The sequence below is a fragment of the Drosophila sechellia genome, chromosome X (genome assembly GCF_004382195.2).
Source record: "Drosophila sechellia strain sech25 chromosome X, ASM438219v1, whole genome shotgun sequence".
NCBI lineage: Eukaryota > Metazoa > Arthropoda > Insecta > Diptera > Drosophilidae > Drosophila > Drosophila sechellia.
The window spans coordinates 22,707,536-22,729,645 of record NC_045954.1 but is presented as its reverse complement, the minus strand read 5'-3'; the positions used below and the strand labels follow the sequence as shown (position 1 = coordinate 22,729,645).

The 22,110-nt window shown below is 39.3% G+C and overlaps 1 non-coding gene and 2 pseudogenes across 1 annotated transcript; all 3 read left to right on the top strand.

Moving 5' to 3' along the window:
* Positions 1–2,849: 2,849 nt before the first annotated feature.
* Positions 2,850–3,029, top strand: LOC116802363 (annotated as a pseudogene).
* Positions 3,030–3,423: 394 nt separating this feature from the next.
* On the top strand, positions 3,424–7,383 carry LOC116802382. The gene has a single exon (XR_004362724.1). It is a non-coding gene; the product is annotated as a large subunit ribosomal RNA (ribosomal RNA).
* Positions 7,384–19,177: 11,794 nt separating this feature from the next.
* LOC116802365 lies at positions 19,178–19,354 on the top strand (annotated as a pseudogene).
* The last annotated feature ends 2,756 nt before the right edge of the window (positions 19,355–22,110 follow it).

The following is a 22,110-nucleotide window of genomic DNA, read 5'->3' as shown; positions in this document are numbered from 1 at the left end:
CGCAAGGCAGTGTGCTCGGACCAATACTGTACACCCTTTACACCGCAGACCTTCCCATAATCCCCTCCAGGAACCTAACTATAGCGACTTATGCAGATGACACGGCTTTCCTCGCCTCCTCATCCGACCCACGAGAAGCCTCCGAAACAATCCAAAGGCAAATGGACGCGCTACATCCCTGGCTCAGCAGGTGGAACATCGTAGTGAACGCGGAAAAATCTACCCAAACAACATTTGCACTAAGGAGAGGAGACTGCCCACCGGTCACGCTAAACGGAGTCATCATTCCCAACGCACCCGCACCCAAGTACCTAGGACTTACCCTGGACCGCAGGCTCACTTGGCGTCCCCACATCGTCAGCAAACGCATACAGGCCGATGCGCGTCTGAGGCAGATGCATTGGCTTATTGGGAGAGGGTCCAAGCTAAGGCAGAACCACAAAATCCTGGTGTACAAGGCAATTCTCAAGCCCATCTGGACCTACGGGATACAGCTATGGGGCACGGCAAGCCACACGAATCGCCTGCGTATACAGCGGTTCCAGAATAGTGCTTGAGAATTGCCTGTAATGCGCATCCCTACCACGAGAATGTCGCCATACATAGGGAACTTGGAATCCCACAAGTCGCTGATGAAATCTCCAGGCTCAGCGAGAGATACCTGAAAAGGCTCGAAAACCACCCTAACCACCTCGCCACCAACCTGTTAGACAATAGCCAAACAAGCAGACGTCTCATGAGGAGACACCCTCTCGATCTTCCACAACAATAGACAACACATATAAAACCCGCCACAAATACATGTACAATAGTATCCCTTAAGCTAATGTTCCCCCGCAAAACCATTTAATTATTGTCCACTAGGACAGATTTTAAATAAATAAACGCACGCTAAAAAAAAAAAAAAAAAAAAAAAAAAATTTTTTCATATGTTCCTCCTATTTAAAAACCTGCACTAGTGCTCTTAAACGAGTGTTATTGTGGGCCGGTACTATTACTTTGAACAAATTAGAGTGCTTAAAGCAGGCTTCAAATGCCTGAATATTCTGTGCATGGGATAATGAAATAAGACCTCTGTTCTGCTTTCATTGGTTTTCAGATCAAGAGGTAATGATTAATAGAAGCAGTTTGGGGGCATTAGTATTACGACGCGAGAGGTGAAATTCTTGGACCGTCGTAAGACTAACTTAAGCGAAAGCATTTGCCAAAGATGTTTTCATTAATCAAGAACGAAAGTTAGAGGTTCGAAGGCGATCAGATACCGCCCTAGTTCTAACCATAAACGATGCCAGCTAGCAATTGGGTGTAGCTACTTTTATGGCTCTCTCAGTCGCTTCCCGGGAAACCAAAGCTTTTGGGCTCCGGGGGAAGTATGGTTGCAAAGCTGAAACTTAAAGGAATTGACGGAAGGGCACCACCAGGAGTGGAGCCTGCGGCTTAATTTGACTCAACACGGGAAAACTTACCAGGTCCGAACATAAGTGTGTAAGACAGATTGATAGCTCTTTCTCGAATCTATGGGTGGTGGTGCATGGCCGTTCTTAGTTCGTGGAGTGATTTGTCTGGTTAATTCCGATAACGAACGAGACTCAAATATATTAAATAGATATCTTCAGGATTATGGTGCTGAAGCTTATGTAGCCTTCATTCATGGTGGCAGTAAAATGTTTATTGTGTTTGAATGTGTTTATGTAAGTGGAGCCGTACCTGTTGGTTTGTCCCATTATAAGGACACTAGCTTCTTAAATGGACAAATTGCGTCTAGCAATAATGAGATTGAGCAATAACAGGTCTGTGATGCCCTTAGATGTCCTGGGCTGCACGCGCGCTACAATGAAAGTATCAACGTGTATTTCCTAGACCGAGAGGTCCGGGTAAACCGCTGAACCACTTTCATGCTTGGGATTGTGAACTGAAACTGTTCACATGAACTTGGAATTCCCAGTAAGTGTGAGTCATTAACTCGCATTGATTACGTCCCTGCCCTTTGTACACACCGCCCGTCGCTACTACCGATTGAATTATTTAGTGAGGTCTCCGGACGTGATCACTGTGACGCCTTGCGTGTTACGGTTGTTTCGCAAAAGTTGACCGAACTTGATTATTTAGAGGAAGTAAAAGTCGTAACAAGGTTTCCGTAGGTGAACCTGCGGAAGGATCATTATTGTATAATATCCTTATCGTTAATAAATATTTGTTATAATACAAATAAATACAATTTACCAAAATAAAAATATTACAAAATGATTCCACGGAATCAAAAGTTAAAGTCAAAATAAAATGAAGATGGCTTTTATTTTATATGTGGGGCTTGGCAACCTCATAAAAAGACTTTAACATTATTAATGTTGCTGTGCGTATTTGTGGCAGTACTTACTACAACAACGGCGTTTCCTATAAAAACAAATTCTCGAAAATGGAAATCGAAGAAACTAAACTAAATTCGAAAGTAGAAGTCGAATTAAAATAAAAATAACTTTGAATGTGTGGTAATCAAAATAAGTGTGTGTGTATATGGACCATAATATACACGCGTTGCGAATATGTATTGTTCATCTATGTTATGAGCATACGTTGGCTAATGCAACAACCTAAAATATACAATGTTTGTACCTGTCATCCATCAGGTTAATGTTTTATATAAATTTTGCAGTATGTGTCACCCAAAATAGCAAACCATAACCAGATTATTATGATACATAATGCTTATATGAAACTAAGACATTTCGCAACATTTATTTTAGGTATAAAATAAATTTATTGAAGGAATTGATATATGCCAGTAAAATGGTGTATTTTAATTTCTTTCAATAAAAACAATATTGACATTATATAAAATTGAATTATAAAACTCTAAGCGGTGGATCACTCGGCTCATGGGTCGATGAAGAACGCCAGCAAACTGTGCGTCATCGTGTGAACTGCAGGACACATGAACATCGACATTTTGAACGCATATCGCAGTCCATGCTGTTATGTACTTTAATTAATTTTATAGTGCTGCTTGGACTACATATGGTTGAGGGTTGTAAGACTATGCTAATTAAGTTGTTTATAAATTTTTTATAAGCATATGGTATATTATTGGATTAAATAATGATTTTATTCATAATATTAAAAAAGAAATGAAAAACATTATCTCACATTTGAATGTGAAAAACGAAGAGAAATATTTTCTTTTTCAATCAAATAATACTGAGAAATGTCTAGCATAAAAAATTGAAATATTTTTCATCTAGAATTGTCTCTTATTAATGATTCGGAAAAAGAAAAATCTTGGTTTTGTTATTATTCTTCGTTGGTTCGTTAAATGGATAAAAATGACTTTGCTTACAAGAACTATTGGAACTATTTATAACGAATTTAATTGATTGTTTTATCATTTATATATAAAGAATTTATGGCAAAATATAGTTATATATACAACCTCAACTCATATGGGACTACCCCCTGAATTTAAGCATATTAATTAGGGGAGGAAAAGAAACTAACAAGGATTTTCTTAGTAGCGGCGAGCGAAAAGAAAACAGTTCAGCACTAAGTCACTTTGTCTATATGGCAAATGTGAGATGCAGTGTATGGAGCGTCAATATTCTAGTATGAGAAATTAATGATTTAAGTCCTTCTTAAATGAGGCCATTTACCCATAGAGGGTGCCAGGCCCGTATAACGTTAATGATTGCTAGATGATGTTTCCAAAGAGTCGTGTTGCTTGATAGTGCAGCACTAAGTGGGTGGTAAACTCCATCTAAAACTAAATATAACCATGAGACCGATAGTAAACAAGTACCGTGAGGGAAAGTTGAAAAGAACTCTGAATAGAGAGTTAAACAGTACGTGAAACTGCTTAGAGGTTAAGCCCGATGAACCTGAATATCCGTTATGGAAAATTCATCATTAAAATTGTAATATTTAAATAATATTATTAAGAATAATGTGCATTTTTTCCATATAAGGACATTGTAATCTATTAGCATATCCCAAATTTATCATAAAATATAACTTATAGTTTATTCCAATTAAATTGCTTGCATTTTAACACAGAATAAATGTTATTAATTTGATAAAGTGCTGATAGATTTATATTATTACAGAGCGTTAATTTTTCGGAATTATATAATGGCATAATTATCATTGATTTTTGTGTTTATTATATGCTCTTGTATGATTAACAATGCGAAAGATTCAGGATACCTTCGGGACCCGTCTTGAAACACGGACCAAGGAGTCTAACATATGTGCAAGTTATTGGGATGTAAACCTAATAGCGTAATTAACTTGACTAATAATGGGATTAGTTTTTTAGCTATTTATAGCTAATTAACACAATCCCGGGGCGTTCTATATAGTTATGTATAATGTATATTTATATTATTTATGCCTCTAACTGGAACGTACCTTGAGCATATATGCTGTGACCCGAAAGATGGTGAACTATACTTGATCAGGTTGAAGTCAGGGGAAACCCTGATGGAAGACCGAAACAGTTCTGACGTGCAAATCGATTGTCAGAATTGAGTATAGGGGCGAAAGACCAATCGAACCATCTAGTAGCTGGTTCCTTCCGAAGTTTCCCTCAGGATAGCTGGTGCATTTTAATATTATATAAAATAATCTTATCTGGTAAAGCGAATGATTAGAGGCCTTAGGGTCGAAACGATCTTAACCTATTCTCAAACTTTAAATGGGTAAGAACCTTAACTTTCTTGATATGAAGTTCAAGGTTATGATATAATGTGCCCAGTGGGCCACTTTGGTAAGCAGAACTGGCGCTGTGGGATGAACCAAACGTAATGTTACGGTGCCCAAATTAACAACTCATGCAGATACCATGAAAGGCGTTGGTTGCTTAAAACAGCAGGACGGTGATCATGGAAGTCGAAATCCGCTAAGGAGTGTGTAACAACTCACCTGCCGAAGCAACTAGCCCTTAAAATGGATGGCGCTTAAGTTGTATACCTATACATTACCGCTAAAGTAGATGATTTATATTACTTGTGATATAAATTTTGAAACTTTAGTGAGTAGGAAGGTACAATGGTATGCGTAGAAGTGTTTGGCGTAAGCCTGCATGGAGCTGCCATTGGTACAGATCTTGGTGGTAGTAGCAAATAATCGAATGAGACCTTGGAGGACTGAAGTGGAGAAGGGTTTCGTGTGAACAGTGGTTGATCACGAGTTAGTCGGTCCTAAGTTCAAGGCGAAAGCCGAAAATTTTCAAGTAAAACAAAAATGCCTAACTATATAAACAAAGCGAATATAATACACTTGAATAATTTTGAACGAAAGGGAATACGGTTCCAATTCCGTAACCTGTTGAGTATCCGTTTGTTATTAAATATGGGCCTCGTGCTCATCCTGGCAACAGGAACGACCATAAAGAAGCCGTCGAGAGATATCGGAAGAGTTTTCTTTTCTGTTTTATAGCCGTACTACCATGGAAGTCTTTCGCAGAGAGATATGGTAGATGGGCTAGAAGAGCATGACATATACTGTTGTGTCGATATTTTCTCCTCGGACCTTGAAAATTTATGGTGGGGACACGCAAACTTCTCAACAGGCCGTACCAATATCCGCAGCTGGTCTCCAAGGTGAAGAGTCTCTAGTCGATAGAATAATGTAGGTAAGGGAAGTCGGCAAATTAGATCCGTAACTTCGGGATAAGGATTGGCTCTGAAGATTGAGATAGTCGGGCTTGATTGGGAAACAATAACATGGTTTATGTGCTCGTTCTGGGTAAATAGAGTTTCTAGCATTTATGTTAGTTACTTGTTCCCGGATAGTTTAGTTACGTAGCCAATTGTGGAACTTTCTTGCTAAAATTTTTAAGAATACTATTTGGGTTAAACCAATTAGTTCTTATCAATTATAACGATTATCAATTAACAATCAATTCAGAACTGGCACGGACTTGGGGAATCCGACTGTCTAATTAAAACAAAGCATTGTGATGGCCCTAGCGGGTGTTGACACAATGTGATTTCTGCCCAGTGCTCTGAATGTCAAAGTGAAGAAATTCAAGTAAGCGCGGGTCAACGGCGGGAGTAACTATGACTCTCTTAAGGTAGCCAAATGCCTCGTCATCTAATTAGTGACGCGCATGAATGGATTAACGAGATTCCTACTGTCCCTATCTACTATCTAGCGAAACCACAGCCAAGGGAACGGGCTTGGAATAATTAGCGGGGAAAGAAGACCCTTTTGAGCTTGACTCTAATCTGGCAGTGTAAGGAGACATAAGAGGTGTAGAATAAGTGGGAGATATTAGACCTCGGTTTGGTATCGTCAATGAAATACCACTACTCTTATTGTTTCCTTACTTACTTGATTAAATGGAACGTGTATCATTTCCTAGCCATTATACGGATATATTTATTATATCTTATGGTATTGGGTTTTGATGCAAGCTTCTTGATCAAAGTATCACGAGTTTGTTATATAATCGCAAACAAATTCTTTAATAAAACGATGCATTTATGTATTTTTGATTTGAAAATTTGGTATAACTCCAATTACTCAGGTATGATCCAATTCAAGGACATTGCCAGGTAGGGAGTTTGACTGGGGCGGTACATCTCTCAAATAATAACGGAGGTGTCCCAAGGCCAGCTCAGTGCGGACAGAAACCACACATAGAGCAAAAGGGCAAATGCTGACTTGATCTCGGTGTTCAGTACACACAGGGACAGCAAAAGCTCGGCCTATCGATCCTTTTGGTTTAAAGAGTTTTTAACAAGAGGTGTCAGAAAAGTTACCATAGGGATAACTGGCTTGTGGCGGCCAAGCGTTCATAGCGACGTCGCTTTTTGATCCTTCGATGTCGGCTCTTCCTATCATTGTGAAGCAAAATTCACCAAGCGTTGGATTGTTCACCCATGCAAGGGAACGTGAGCTGGGTTTAGACCGTCGTGAGACAGGTTAGTTTTACCCTACTAATGACAAAACGTTGTTGCGACAGCATTCCTGCGTAGTACGAGAGGAACCGCAGGTACGGACCAATGGCACAATACTTGTTCGAGCGAACAGTGGTATGACGCTACGTCCGTTGGATTATGCCTGAACGCCTCTAAGGTCGTATCCGTGCTGGACTGCAATGATAAATAAGGGGCAATTTGCATTGTATGGCTTCTAAACCATTTAAAGTTTATAATTTATTTTATAAACGACAATGGATGTGATGCCAATGTAATTTGTAACATAGTAAATTAGGAGGATCTTCGATCACCTGATGCCGCGCTAGTTACATATAAAAGCATTATTTAATACAATGACAAAGCCTAGAATCAATTGTAAACGACTTTTGTAACAGGCAAGGTGTTGTAAGTGGTTGAGCAGCTGCCATACTGCGATCCACTGAAGCTTATCCTTTGCTTGATGATTCGATAAATAAATGATTTTTTCCTGTAGCCAAACACCTCGTCATCAATTTAGTGACGCATATGATATTGTCCCTATCATATAATTAATATAAAGACTTTAATGGATTGTGTCAAGTTGCCAAACACCTCGTCATCAATTTAGTGACGCATATGATATTGTCCCTATCATATAATTTTTGATATAAAGACTTTAAAGAATTGTATCAAGTTGCCAAACACCTCGTCATCAATTTAGTGACGCATATGATATTGTCCCTATCATATAATTAATATACAGACTTTAATGAATTGTGTCAAGTTGCCAAACACCTCGTCATCAATTTAGTGACGCATATGATATTGTCCTTATCATATAATTTTGATATAAAGACTTTAAAGAATTGAATCAAGTTGCCAAACACCTCGTCATCAATTTAGTGACGCATATGATATTGTCCCTATCATATAATTAATATAAAGACTTTAATGGATTGTGTCAAGTTGCCAAACACCTCGTCATCAATTTAGTGACGCATATGATATTGTCCCTATCATATAATTAATATAAAGACTTTAATGAATTGTGTCAAGTTGCCAAACACCTCGTCATCAATTTAGTGACGCATATGATATTGTCCTTATCATATAATTTTTGATATAAAGACTTTAAAGAATTGTATCAAGTTGCCAAACACCTCGTCATCAATTTAGTGACGCATATGATATTGTCCCTATCATATAATTAATATAAAGACTTTAATGGATTGTGTCAAGTTGCCAAACACCTCGTCATCAATTTAGTGACGCATATGATATTGTCCTTATCATATAATTTTTGATATAAAGACTTTAAAGAATTGTATCAAGTTGCCAAACACCTCGTCATCAATTTAGTGACGCATATGATATTGTCCCTATCATATAATTAATATACAGACTTTAATGAATTGTGTCAAGTTGCCAAACACCTCGTCATCAATTTAGTGACGCATATGATATTGTCCCTATCATATAATTTTTGATATATAGACTTTAAAGAATTGTATCAAGTTGCCAAACACCTCGTCATCAATTTAGTGACGCATATGATATTGTCCCTATCATATAATTAATATAAAGACTTTAATGGATTGTGTCAAGTTGCCAAACACCTCGTCATCAATTTAGTTTTCTTTAGCGTGCGTTTATTTATTTAAAATCTGTCCTAGTGGACAATAATTAAATGGTTTTGCGGGGGAACATTAGCTTAAGGGATACTATTGTACATGTATTTGTGGCGGGTTTTATATGTGTTGTCTATTGTTGTGGAAGATCGAGAGGGTGTCTCCTCATGAGACGTCTGCTTGTTTGGCTATTGTCTAACAGGTTGGTGGCGAGGTGGTTAGGGTGGTTTTCGAGCCTTTTCAGGTATCTCTCGCTGAGCCTGGAGATTTCATCAGCGACTTGTGGGATTCCAAGTTCCCTATGTATGGCGACATTCTCGTGGTAGGGATGCGCATTACAGGCAATTCTCAAGCACCTATTCTGGAACCGCTGTATACGCAGGCGATTCGTGTGGCTTGCCGTGCCCCATAGCTGTATCCCGTAGGTCCAGATGGGCTTGAGAATTGCCTTGTACACCAGGATTTGTGGTTCTGCCTTAGCTTGGACCCTCTCCCAATAAGCCAATGCATCTGCCTCAGACGCGCATCGGCCTGTATGCGTTTGCTGACGATGTGGGGACGCCAAGTGAGCCTGCGGTCCAGGGTAAGTCCTAGGTATTGGGTGCGGGTGCGTTGGGAATGATGACTCCGTTTAGCGTGACCGGTGGGCAGTCTCCTCTCCTTAGTGCAAATGTTGTTTGGGTAGATTTTTCCGCGTTCACTACGATGTTCCACCTGCTGAGCCAGGGATGTAGCGCGTCCATTTGCCTTTGGATGTTTCGGAGGCTTCTCGTGGGTCGGATGAGGAGGCGAGGAAAGCCGTGTCATCTGCATAAGTCGCTATAGTTAGGTTCCTGGAGGGGATTATGGGAAGGTCTGCGGTGTAAAGGGTGTACAGTATTGGTCCGAGCACACTGCCTTGCGGAACTCCAGCTCTGATCAGTCTGGGTAGGCTTATTGCACTTCCGCATCTGACTTGGAATGCTCTTCCCTCAGTGTAGGATTTGAGGAGGGTAAAATGGGGGCTTGGGAGGTAGGATTTGAGTTTATGGAGGAGTCCAGGATGCCAAACTCTGTCGAATGCCTGCTTCACGTCGAGCATTACAGCGCAGCAGTATTTCTTTTGCTCGAATGCCTCGAGGATCCGTTCGACTAGCCGGTGGCATTGCTCTGGTGTTCCGTGGGAGCGCCTGAAGCCAAACTGGTGATCGGGGATCAACCAGCCTCATCCAGTACTGGCAATACTCTGCGCAAAAATACTCTTCGAGTATTTTGGAGAGGATGCCAGCAAACTAATCGGACGATAGGAGGCGAGATTGGCTTCAGGCTTACCAGGCTTGAGGAGGACAATAACCTCTGCTCTTTTCCACTCTTCCGGGAAGTACCCTAGCCGGAAGCAGCTGTTGTAAATGCTGGCCAGCATTTGTGTGCAGCGGGATGGGAGCATTTTTAGGGCCGCCGCATCTATACGATCCAGGCCTGGAGATTTGTTGTTCTTCAGTAGAGCAATCTCCTGCGCAACTTCCTCAGGGTCGACTGGTTCCAACGGGGGACCGGGAGAGCTTGGGCTATTGAGAACCGGGCTGTTTCAGCATGTTCTTCGGCAGTGCAGCAGTCGAACGGAGAGAAGGCGTTGTAAAGTGTTCGGCGAAAGCTTCTGCTCTTTCAGCATCCGAAAGGCACCAGGATCCATCTGCTTTGCGCACTGCGGAAACCTTTTTGGCTGGTCGTTTAATGTGGCGGGTGACGTTCCACAGATTGTGGTCTGGGTCCCCGGGAGAGAGTTCCTCGAGGAATCTGAGGAAGGAGTCCTGGCGTAGGCTGGAGATCTGTCCTTCAACTCCTTTGTGGCGTGATTGAGCGCTGTTTTGTCTCTTGGATTGCGCGTCAAGAACCAAACTCTCCTGAGACGCCTCTTCTCAGTCACGAGTGCCGCAATTTCCGGGGACCAGAGGTGGAGGTCCCTGCTAGGTGTTCTCGCAGTCTTTGGTGGCGGTGGGCTTGCGAATTCCGCAGCGTTTTGCATCTGCCTGGTGAGATTCCCGATAGCTTCATCAATGTTCCTGGGTGTGTGAGGATGGGGTTCGGATTGACGGTGGAGAGCATCCAGGACGCGAACTTGGCGGCGTCGGTATATTTTCCAGTGAGCCTTCTGAGCGGGTTTTCCTGAGGACTGGCGTGTTGATTAGCACGTTTATTGCACAGTGGTCTGACAGGAGATCAGCATTTGTTGTGCAGCTGATCTTCGCATGCCCTATGCCTTTCGACACAGCAAAGTCCAGTAGGTCTGGAGTCTTGAGGGGATTCGTTGGCCAGTGAGTGGGCTCGCCAGTGGAGTGGCAGTCCAGTCGGTGGCGTTGCAGGTACCCAAACAGAGTTTTCCCTTTGGGGTTGTTGGCGCGCGATCCCCACCAAGAATGTTTGGCGTTATAATCTCCAGCTGCTATGAAGCGGGGCCCAAAATGCTCGAAGAACTCACTGAGGTGAGATGCTGTTATGCGGTATCTGGGGGGAAAGTAGACCGCTCCAATGTCTAAATCTCCTTGCGGGCTGACAATCCTGATGACAGGACATTGTGCCCAGTCTTGCTGAAACGCGGGCAGCTCTAGGTATTGAATACCGCTCCTGATGAGGATGGCTGCTCCACCGCGTGCTCTGCCAGAAGGATGGTCTGCATGGATGAGGTCATATCCGCTGATATTAAAGTGGATCTGGGGAGAAGTGGGTTTCGGCTACGAGTAGGATATCGATCTGGTGGGTCTTCAGATGGTGCTCGACTATGCCTTGCTGTTCTGCAGGCCGTTCGCATTCCAGACGACTAGGTGGAGCTTTAGTTGCATGACTTGCTGTGAGAATGGTGGCCACAGCTGTGTCATCTGGGTGAACATGCGCTCCATCATCCTTTCCATCATTCCTTCCATGCGAGCGAACATCGCTTCTATCTTGACCGGAGTGTGGGGTTTCTGTTTGGGTTTGGACTGGGTTGTGGGATTCTGCGGTGCTGCGTGCACTCCGTTGAGGGCGTCTCGGTAGCTCCTGCCAGAGGTGACGTTTGGTGATGCCACGGGCCGGCGCCTTGTTAGCATTAGCGACGGGCCTTGGTTTCGGAGCAGCGAGTGCTTTGGCCCTTTTGTATGCAGGCATCCCTTGAAAGACGCAGGATGGTCCGCCTGGCAGTGGAAGCAGCACGCTTTGTCGTCCTCCCTCTTCTCACATGCCCTCGATTCGTGAGGCCTCCACACTTTACACTCGGTATTCCAGGAAGCAAGTAACGCTGGTATGACGAATCCTTGGCACCTGAAGCATTGAGGCACGTCGTTGAACTTTCTGCGGCGGTTCAATGTTTACTACCGACCTGCAGATCCGCTTGACTTGGTAGACGTCTTTGTTGTTGCTGGAAGGCTCCAGGTTGGCGAAGAATATTCCAGCGGTTCTTTAGTTCTTCTGCCAATGGGATTGTTGCAGATCTCTAACAGCGTGCCCTTGTCTGCGAAGGTCTTCAATGATTTCCTCACGATCGGTGGAGTGGTGGAGTCCTTTGATGCATAACCTTGTATGCACGTTCATCTTTCGGCTGGAAAGTCCGATGCTCTTGTTTGGGCCACAAGTTGGAGACGCAGAGCTGTATAGGACTCTTTGTCCGGCATCATGACACGTACGTTGTTGCCATTCACGGTCTTGTAGGTAAAATGTTCTTCGGGCCTACAAGAGTCGTGATCATCTTGACGAGTGCCGAGATGTTGGTCACATCGGGATAAAATCGGAGGTGGCTGATGGTCTTGGGGTGGGCTTTGGTTTCTCGGGGGTCTTGGGCTTGGAATCGTCTTTAGGTCCGGGTTCGTCATCAGAGCTCTCTTGGTCGTACTCGTCTTCTTCGGTCGAGAGTAAAGCGAAGGCGTTGTTGGCGAGCTTCTTGCGCAGAGCTGCGCTAGTGCTTGGCTTATCTTCCAGCTCCTCTCCCTGTGCTTTCTTTGCCGGTTTTCGCTTTATCTCGCCCGGCTCTGTATGCGAGGTGCTTCCCTCGCTGCTGAGCTGCTCTTGCGTGTTCTCAGAGCCTTTTTGCGTGTGTTGTTCCAAGCTTGTGGGTGCGCGGGGGGCCTGCCAGTCCATCTTTCCAAAGTTGATAAGGAGTGAGGAGGGGGGGGGGGGAAGCCGGGCACCGTAAGCCGGTGAGCCAGGCAGCACGTTGGCTGCCTGCTTTGCAATTATACCGCTGCTTCGGAGCACTGGGTTTTTTGCGCTGATAACACGCACACTCGGGTGTGCGATGGTGTTAGTGCGAACTACCGTTAGGTACGTTGGCTGGGCCAATCAAAACGCGCGACAAGATCACGCGACGCGAAGTGGCTGGGCACAAGTAACGGGACTTAAACTGTGAACAATTTGCTAACAATTTGCTAACAATTTGCTGTCGATCCGCAGGCACGTCTGCACTCGTCGAGTGTTCGATCGCGACATCAATTTAGTGACGCATATGATATTGTCCTATATATAATTTTGATATAAAGACTTTAAAAGAATTGTATCAAGTTGCCAAACACCTCGTCATCAATTTAGTGACGCATATGATATTGTCCCTATCATATAATTAATATACAGACTCTAATGATTGTGTCAAGTTGCCAAACACCTCGTCATCAATTTAGTACGCATATGATATTGTCCTATCATATAATTTTGATATAAGACTTAAAGATGTATCAAGTTGCCAAACACCTCTCATCAATTTAGTGACGCATATGATATTGTCCCTTTCAATAATAATATAAAGACTTTAATGGATTGTGTCAAGTGCCAAACACCTCGTCATCACTACTATATTATGGTTGCGCCGACTCTCATATTGTTTCTTATGTGTTCATAGGATTTTGACAATTATACGAGTAAATAATAATATACATATGAAAATGTAATTATATGTTGGGGAAAAAATGCTAAGATATTCCCATATTCTCTTAGTATTATAGAGAAAGCCATTAAGTGAGAGGTATAGTAGTGTAAACGACCGGAATTACGACAGAGGGTTCAAAAACTATATAGGTAGGCCATGTGGTTGCCGATCTTTCATATTGTTCAAAAATCTATGTATTTCATTATGAAGTTTTGGCAATTTATGAGGTAAATTAAATAATATACATTATGAAAATGATTAATTATTATATGTATAAGGGAAAAAATGCTGAAATATTCCCACATTCTCTTAGTTTATAGAGAAAATCCATTATAGTGAGAGGGTATAGTAGTGTAAACGACCGGAATTCGACAGAGGGTTCAAAACTACTATAGGTAGGCAGTGGTTGCCGACTCTCATATTGTTCAAAAACTTATGTATTCATAGAATTGGCAATTATATGGAAGTAAATTAAATAATATACATATGAAAATGATTAATTATTATATGTATAGGGAAAAAATGCTGAAATATTCCCACATTCTCTTAGTATTATAGAGAAATCCTTATAGTGAGAGGGTATAGTAGTGTAAACGACCGGAATTACGACAGAGGGTTCAAAAACTACTATAGGTAGGCAGTGGTTGCGACCTCTCATATGTTCAAAACTTATGTATTCATATGATTTGGCAATTAATGATTAAATTAAAATATACATTATGAAAATGGTTAATTATTATATGTTATGGGAAAAATGCAGAGATATTCCCATATTCTCTTAGTATTATAGAGAAAAGCCATTTAAGTGAGAGGGTAATGTAGTGTAAACGACCGAAATTACGACAGAGGGTTCAAAAAACTACTATAGGTAGGCAGTGGTTGCCGACCTCTATATTGTTCAAAACTTATGTATTCATGAATTTTGGCAATTGTATGAGTAAATTAAAAATAATACATAGAAATGATTAATTATTATATGTATATGGGAAAAAATGCAGAGATATTCCATATCTCTTAGTATTATAGAGAAAAGCATTTAAGTGAGAGGGTATAGTAGTGTAACCACGGAATTACGACAGAGGGTTCAAAAACTACTATAGGTAGGCAGTGGTTGCGACCTCTCATATTGTTCAAACTTATGTATCATATGATTTTGCAATTGTATGAGTAAATTAATAATATACATATGAAATGATTAATTATTATATGTATAAGGGAAAAAATGCTGAAATATTCCACATTCTCTTAGTATTATAGGAAAATCCATTATAGTGAGAGGGTATAGTAGTGTAAACGACCGGAATTACGACAGAGGGTTCAAAAACTACTATAGGTAGCAGTGGTTGCCGACCTCTCATATTGTTCAACTTATGTATTCATAGATTTTGGCAATTATATGATTAAATTAAATAATATACATATGAAAATGGTTAATTATTATATGTATATGGGAAAAATGCTGAGATATTCCCATATTCTCTTAGTATTATAGAGAAAAGCCATTTAAGTGAGAGGGTATAGTAGTGTAAACGACCGGAATTACGACAGAGGGTTCAAAAACTACTATAGGTAGGCAGTGGTTGCCGACCTCTCATATTGTTCAAAACTTATGTATTCATATGATTTTGGCAATTGTATGAGTAATTAAATAATATCATTGAAATGATTAATTATTATATGTATAAGGGAAAAAATGCTGAAATATTCCCACATTCTCTTAGTATTAATAAGAAAAGATCCATTATAGTGAGAGGGTATAGTAGTGTAAACGACCGGAATTACGAACAGAGGGTTCAAAAACTACTATAGGTAGGCAGTGGTTGCCGACCTCTCATATTGTTCAAAACTTATGTATTCATTGATTTTGGCAATTATATGATTAAATTATAATATACATATGAAAATGGTTAATTATTAATATGTATATGGGAAAAAATGCTGAGATATTCCCATATTCTCTTAGTATTATAGAGAAAAGCATTATAGTGAGAGGGTATAGTAGTGTAAACGACCGGAATTACGACAGAGGGTTCAAAAACTACTATAGGTAGGCAGTGGTTGCCGACCTCTCATATTGTTCAAAACTTATGTATTCATATGAATTTGGCAATTATATGAGTAAATTAAATAATAAACATATAAAAATTAATATTTATTATATGTATAAAAAAAAAAATAATCATATTATATATGAATAATGGAAAAAAAATGAAATGTTCCTATAATCTCTTAATATATAAGAGAATAGACCGTATGTTGGGTGGCAAACGGAATTGAAAATACCCGCTTTGAGGACAGCGGGTTCAAAACTACTATAGGTAGGCAGTGGTTGCCGACCTCCGCATTATTCGAAATATTTATTTCGGATTATGTTTATATTGGTTACATAAAATAAAGTATATTATTATCCGTACAAATTTGTTTCTCAGTTCTATAGAACACGGACTTGGCTCCGCGGATAATAGGAATATACGCTTTTTAGATAATATCGTTGAACAAAGTCAAGTTTCTATTATATATGAATAACAAATCGTTTCCATATATTATCGTTAATTTTTGGAGGCAGGCAATATTAATTTATTACCTGCCGTATAGTTGGATTATTATATCGTTACGGTATAATACAAATATGGATTCTTAAAAGAAATATAAAATTATTATTAAATGTGGAAATATTATCATATGCGCTTGGTTTTATGTTTATATTCCAGAGAGATATATGAAAAGAGATAATTTTAAATTTATCTTCAAAATGCAAATGATTTAACTTAATATTTATATTGGTTAAACAAAAATTGTACATGTGTGGATACAATAATTATGTATGTTGGAAATAAAATGATATTTTAAATGAAATATGTATATATAAAAAGATAAAATTATAGAAAATATAATTACATAATTATATGAAATTCTTGTTATATTGGTAAAACAAGTATAATTAAAAATGAAAATATGGATTACGAATGCTATATAAAATGGCCGTAATCGAATAGATTTTTTACTTATATTTATAATTTAAATTTTACCCAAAGGCGAATATTGAATTTTATTCAATATAATAAAAATCATGGAATATATAAAGTGAAAATCTATATATCTATTATATTGCTTATTTCGATTCAAAAAATATGAATGGAATATGAAGGAAAACATATTCTGGTTGATCCGCCAGTAGTTATATGCTTGTCTCAAAGATTAAGCCATGCATGTCTAAGTACACACGAATTAAAAGTGAAACCGCAAAAGGCTCATTATATCAGTTATGGTTCCTTAGATCGTTAACAGTTACTTGGATAACTGTGGTAATTCTAGAGCTAATACATGCAATTAAAACATGAACCTTATGGGACATGTGCTTTTATTAGGCTAAACAAGCGATCGCAAGATCGTTATATTGGTTGAACTCTAGATAACATGCAGATCGTATGGTCTTGTACCGACGACAGATCTTTCAAATGTCTGCCTATCAACTTTTGATGGTAGTATCTAGGACTACCATGGTTGCAACGGGTAACGGGGAATCAGGGTTCGATCTCCGGAGAGGGAGCCTGAGAACGGCTACCACATCTAAGGAAGGCAGCAGGCGCGTAAATTACCCACTCCCAGCTCGGGGAGTAGTGACGAAAAATAACAATACAGGACTCATATCCGAGGCCTGTAATTGAATGAGTACACTTTAAATCCTTTAACAAGGACCAATTGGAGGGCAAGTCTGGTGCCAGCAGCCGCGGTAATTCCAGCTCCAATAGCGTATATTAAAGTTGTTGCGGTTAAAACGTTCGTAGTTGAACTTGTGCTTCATACGGGTAGTACAACTTACAATTGTGGTTAGTACTATACCTTTATGTATGTAAGGTATTACCGGTGGAGTTCTTTATTTGATTAAATACTTGTATTTTTCATATGTTCCTCCTATTTAAAAACTGCACTAGTGCTCTTAAACGGTGTTATTGTGGGCCGGTACTATTACTTTGAACAAATTAGAGTGCTTAAAGCAGGCTTCAAATGCTGAATATTCTGTGCATGGGATAATGAAATAAGACTCTGTTCTGCTTTCATTGGTTTTCAGATCAAGAGGTAATGATTAATAGAAGCAGTTTGGGGGCATTAGTATTACGACGCGAGAGGTGAAATTCTTGGACCGTCGTAAGACTAACTTAAGCGAAAGCATTTGCCAAAGATGTTTTCATTAATCAAGAACGAAAGTTAGAGTTCGAAGGCGATCAGATACCGCCTAGTTCTAACCATAAACGATGCCAGCTAGCAATTGGGTGTAGCTACTTTTATGGCTCTCTCAGTCGCTTCCCGGAACAAAGCTTTTGGGCTCCGGGGGAGTATGGTTGCAAAGCTGAAATTAAAGGAATTGACGGAAGGGCACCACCAGGAGTGGAGCCTGCGGCTTAATTTGACTCAACACGGGAAAACTTACCAGGTCCGAACATAAGTGTGTAAGACAGATTGATAGCTCTTTCTCGAATCTATGGGTGGTGGTGCATGGCCGTTCTTAGTTCGTGGAGTGATTTGTCTGGTTAATTCCGATAACGAACGAGACTCAATATATTAAATAGATATCTTCAGGATTATGGTGCTGAAGCTTATGTAGCCTTCATTCATGGTGGCAGTAAAATGTTTATTGTGTTTGAATGTGTTATGTAAGTGGAGCGTACCTGTTGGTTTGTCCCATTATAAGGACACTAGCTCTTAATGGACAATTGCGTCTAGCAATAATGAGATTGAGCAATAACAGGTCTGTGATGCCCTTAGATGTCCTGGGCTGCACGCGCGCTACAATGAAAGTATCAACGTGTTTTCTAGACGAGAGGTCCGGGTAAACCGCTGAACCACTTTCATGCTTGGGATTGTGAACTGAAACTGTTCACATGAACTTGGAATTCCAGTAAGTGTGAGTCATTAACTCGCATTGATTACGTCCCTGCCTTTGTACACACCGCCCGTCGCTACTACCGATTGAATTATTTAGTGAGGTCTCCGGACGTGATCACTGTACGCCTTGCGTGTTACGGTTGTTTCGCAAAAGTTGACCGAACTTGATTATTTAGAGGAAGTAAAAGTCGTAACAAGGTTTCCGTAGGTGAACCTGCGGAAGGATCATTATTGTATAATATCTTATCGTTAATAATATTTGTTTAATACAAAAATACAATTTACCAAAATAAAAATATTACAAAATGATTCCACGGAATCAAAGTTAAAGTCAAATAAATGAAGATGGCTTTTATTTTATATGTGGGGCTTGGCAACTCATAAAAAGACTTTAACATTATTAATGTTGCTGTGGTATTTGTGGCAGTACTTACTACAACAACGGCGTTTCCTATAAAAACAAATTCTCGAAAATGGAAATCGAAGAAACTAAACTAAATTCGAAAGTAGAAGTCGAATTAAAATAAAAATAATTTGAATGTGTGGTAATCAAAATAAGTGTGGTGTATATGGACGCATAATATACAGCGTTGCGAATATGTATTGTTCATCTATGTTATGAGCATACGTTGGCTAATGCAACAACCTAAATATAAATGTTTGTACTGTCATCCATCAGGTTAATGTTTATATAAATTTTGCAGTATGTGTCACCCAAAATAGCAAACCATAACCAGATTATTATGATACATAATCTTATATGAAACTAAGACATTTCGCAACATTTATTTTAGGTATAAAAATAAATTTATTGAAGGAATTGATATATGCCAGTAAAATGGTGTATTTTTAATTTCTTTCAATAAAAACAATATTGACTTTATAAAATTGAATTATAAAACTCTAAGCGGTGATCACTCGGCTCATGGGTCGATGAAGAACGCAGCAAACTGTGCGTCATCGTGTGAACTGCAGGACACATGAACATCGACATTTTGAACGCATATCGCAGTCCATGCTGTTATGTACTTTAATTAATTTATAGTGCTGCTTGGACTACATATGGTTGAGGGTTGTAAGACTATGCTAATTAAGTGTTTATTAAATTTTTTATAAGCATATGGTATATTATTGGATTAAATAATGATTTTATTCATAATATTAAAAAAGAAATGAAAACATTATCTCACATTTGAATGTGAAAAACGAAGAGAAATTTTTCTTTTTCAATCAAATAATACTGAGAAATGTCTAGCATAAAAAATTGAAATATTTTTCATCTAGAATTGTCTCTTATTAATGATTCGGAAAAAGAAAATCTTGGTTTTGTTATTATTCTTCGTTGGTTCGTTAAATGGATAAAAATGACTTTGCTTACAAGAACTATTGGAACTATTTAATACGAATTTAATTGATTGTTTTATCATTTATATATAAAGAATTTATGGCAAAATATAGTTATATATACAACCTCAACTCATATGGGACTACCCCCTGAAATTTAAGCATATTAATTAGGGGAGGAAAAGAACTAACAAGGATTTTCTTAGTAGCGGCGAGCGAAAAGAAAACAGTTCAGCACTAAGTCACTTTGTCTATATGGCAAATGTGAGATGCAGTGTATGGAGCGTCAATATTCTAGTATGAGAATTAATGATTTAAGTCCTTCTTAAATGAGGCCATTTACCCATAGAGGGTGCCAGGCCCGTATAACGTTAATGATTGCTAGATGATGTTTCCAAAGAGTCGTGTTGCTTGATAGTGCAGCACTAAGTGGGTGGTAAACTCCATCTAAAACTAAATATAACCATGAGACGATAGTAAACAAGTACCGTGAGGGAAAGTTGAAAAGAACTCTGAATAGAGAGTTAAACAGTACGTGAAACTGCTTAGAGGTTAAGCCGATGAACCTGATATCCGTTATGGAAAATTTCATTAAAATTGTAATATTTAAATAATATTATTAAGAATAATGTGCATTTTTTCCATATAAGGACATTGTAATCTATTAGCATATCCAAATTTATCATAAATATAACTTATAGTTTATTCCAATTAAATTGCTTGCATTTTAACACAGAATAAATGTTATTAATTTGATAAAGTGCTGATAGATTTATATTATTACAGAGCGTTAATTTTTGGAATTATATAATGGCATAATTATCATTGATTTTTGTGTTTATTATATGCTCTTGTATGATTAACAATGCGAAAGATTCAGGATACCTTCGGGACCCGTCTTGAAACACGGACGCAAGGAGTCTAACATATGTGCAAGTTATTGGGTGTAAACCAATAGCGTAATTAACTTGACTAATAATGGGATTAGTTTTTTAGCTATTTATAGCTAATTAACACAATCCCGGGGCGTTCATATAGTTATGTATAATGTATATTTAATTATTTATGCTCTAACTGGAACGTACCTTGAGCATATATGCTGTGACCCGAAAGATGGTGAACTATACTTGATCAGGTTGAAGTCAGGGGAAACCTGATGGAAGACCGAAACAGTTCTGACGTGCAAATCGATTGTCAGAATTGAGTATAGGGGCGAAAGACCAATCGAACCATCTAGTAGCTGGTTCCTTCCGAAGTTTCCCTCAGGATAGCTGGTGCATTTAATATTATATAAATAATCTTATCTGGTAAAGCGAATGATTAGAGGCCTTAGGGTCGAAACGATCTTAACCTATTCTCAAACTTTAAATGGGTAAGAACCTAACTTTCTTGATATGAAGTTCAAGGTTATGATATAATGTGCCCGTGGGCCACTTTTGGTAAGCAGAACTGGCGCTGTGGGATGAACCAAACGTAATGTTACGGTGCCCAAATTAACAACTCATGCAGATACCATGAAAGGCGTTGTTGCTTAAAACAGCAGGACGGTGATCATGGAAGTCGAAATCCGCTAAGGAGTGTGTAACAACTCACCTGCCGAAGCAACTAGCCTTAAAATGGATGGCGCTTAAGTTGTATACCTATACATTACCGTAAAGTAGATGATTTAATTACTTGTGATATAAATTTGAAACTTTAGTGAGTAGGAAGGTACATGGTATGCGTAGAAGTGTTTGGCGTAAGCCTGCATGGAGCTGCCATTGGTACAGATCTTGGTGGTAGTAGCAAATAATCGAATGAGACCTTGGAGGACTGAGTGGAGAAGGGTTTCGTGTGAACAGTGGTTGATCACGAGTTAGTCGGTCCTAAGTAAGGCGAAAGCCGAAAATTTTCAAGTAAACAAAAATGCCTAACTATATAAACAAAGCGAATATAATCACTTGAATAATTTTGAACGAAAGGGATACGGTTCCAATTCCGTAACCTGTTGAGTATCCGTTTGTTATTAAATATGGGCCTCGTGCTCATCCTGGCAACAGGAACGACCATAAAGAAGCCGTCGAGAGATATCGGAAGAGTTTTCTTTCTGTTTTATAGCCGTACTACATGGAAGTCTTTCGCAGAGAGATATGGTAGATGGGCTAGAAGAGCATGACATATACTGTTGTGTCGATATTTTCTCCTCGGACCTTGAAAATTTATGGTGGGGACACGCAAACTTCTCACAGGCCGTACCAATATCCGCAGCTGGTTCCAAGGTGAAGAGTCTCTAGTCGATGAATAATGTAGGTAAGGGAAGTCGGCAAATTAGATCCGTAACTTCCGGGATAAGGATTGGCTCTGAAGATTGAGATAGTCGGGCCTTGATTGGGAAACAATAAATGGTTTTATGTTGCTGTTCTGGGTAAATAGAGTTTCTTAGCATTATGTTAGTTACTTGTTCCCGGATAGTTTAGTTACGTAGCCAATTGTGGAACTTTCTTGCTAA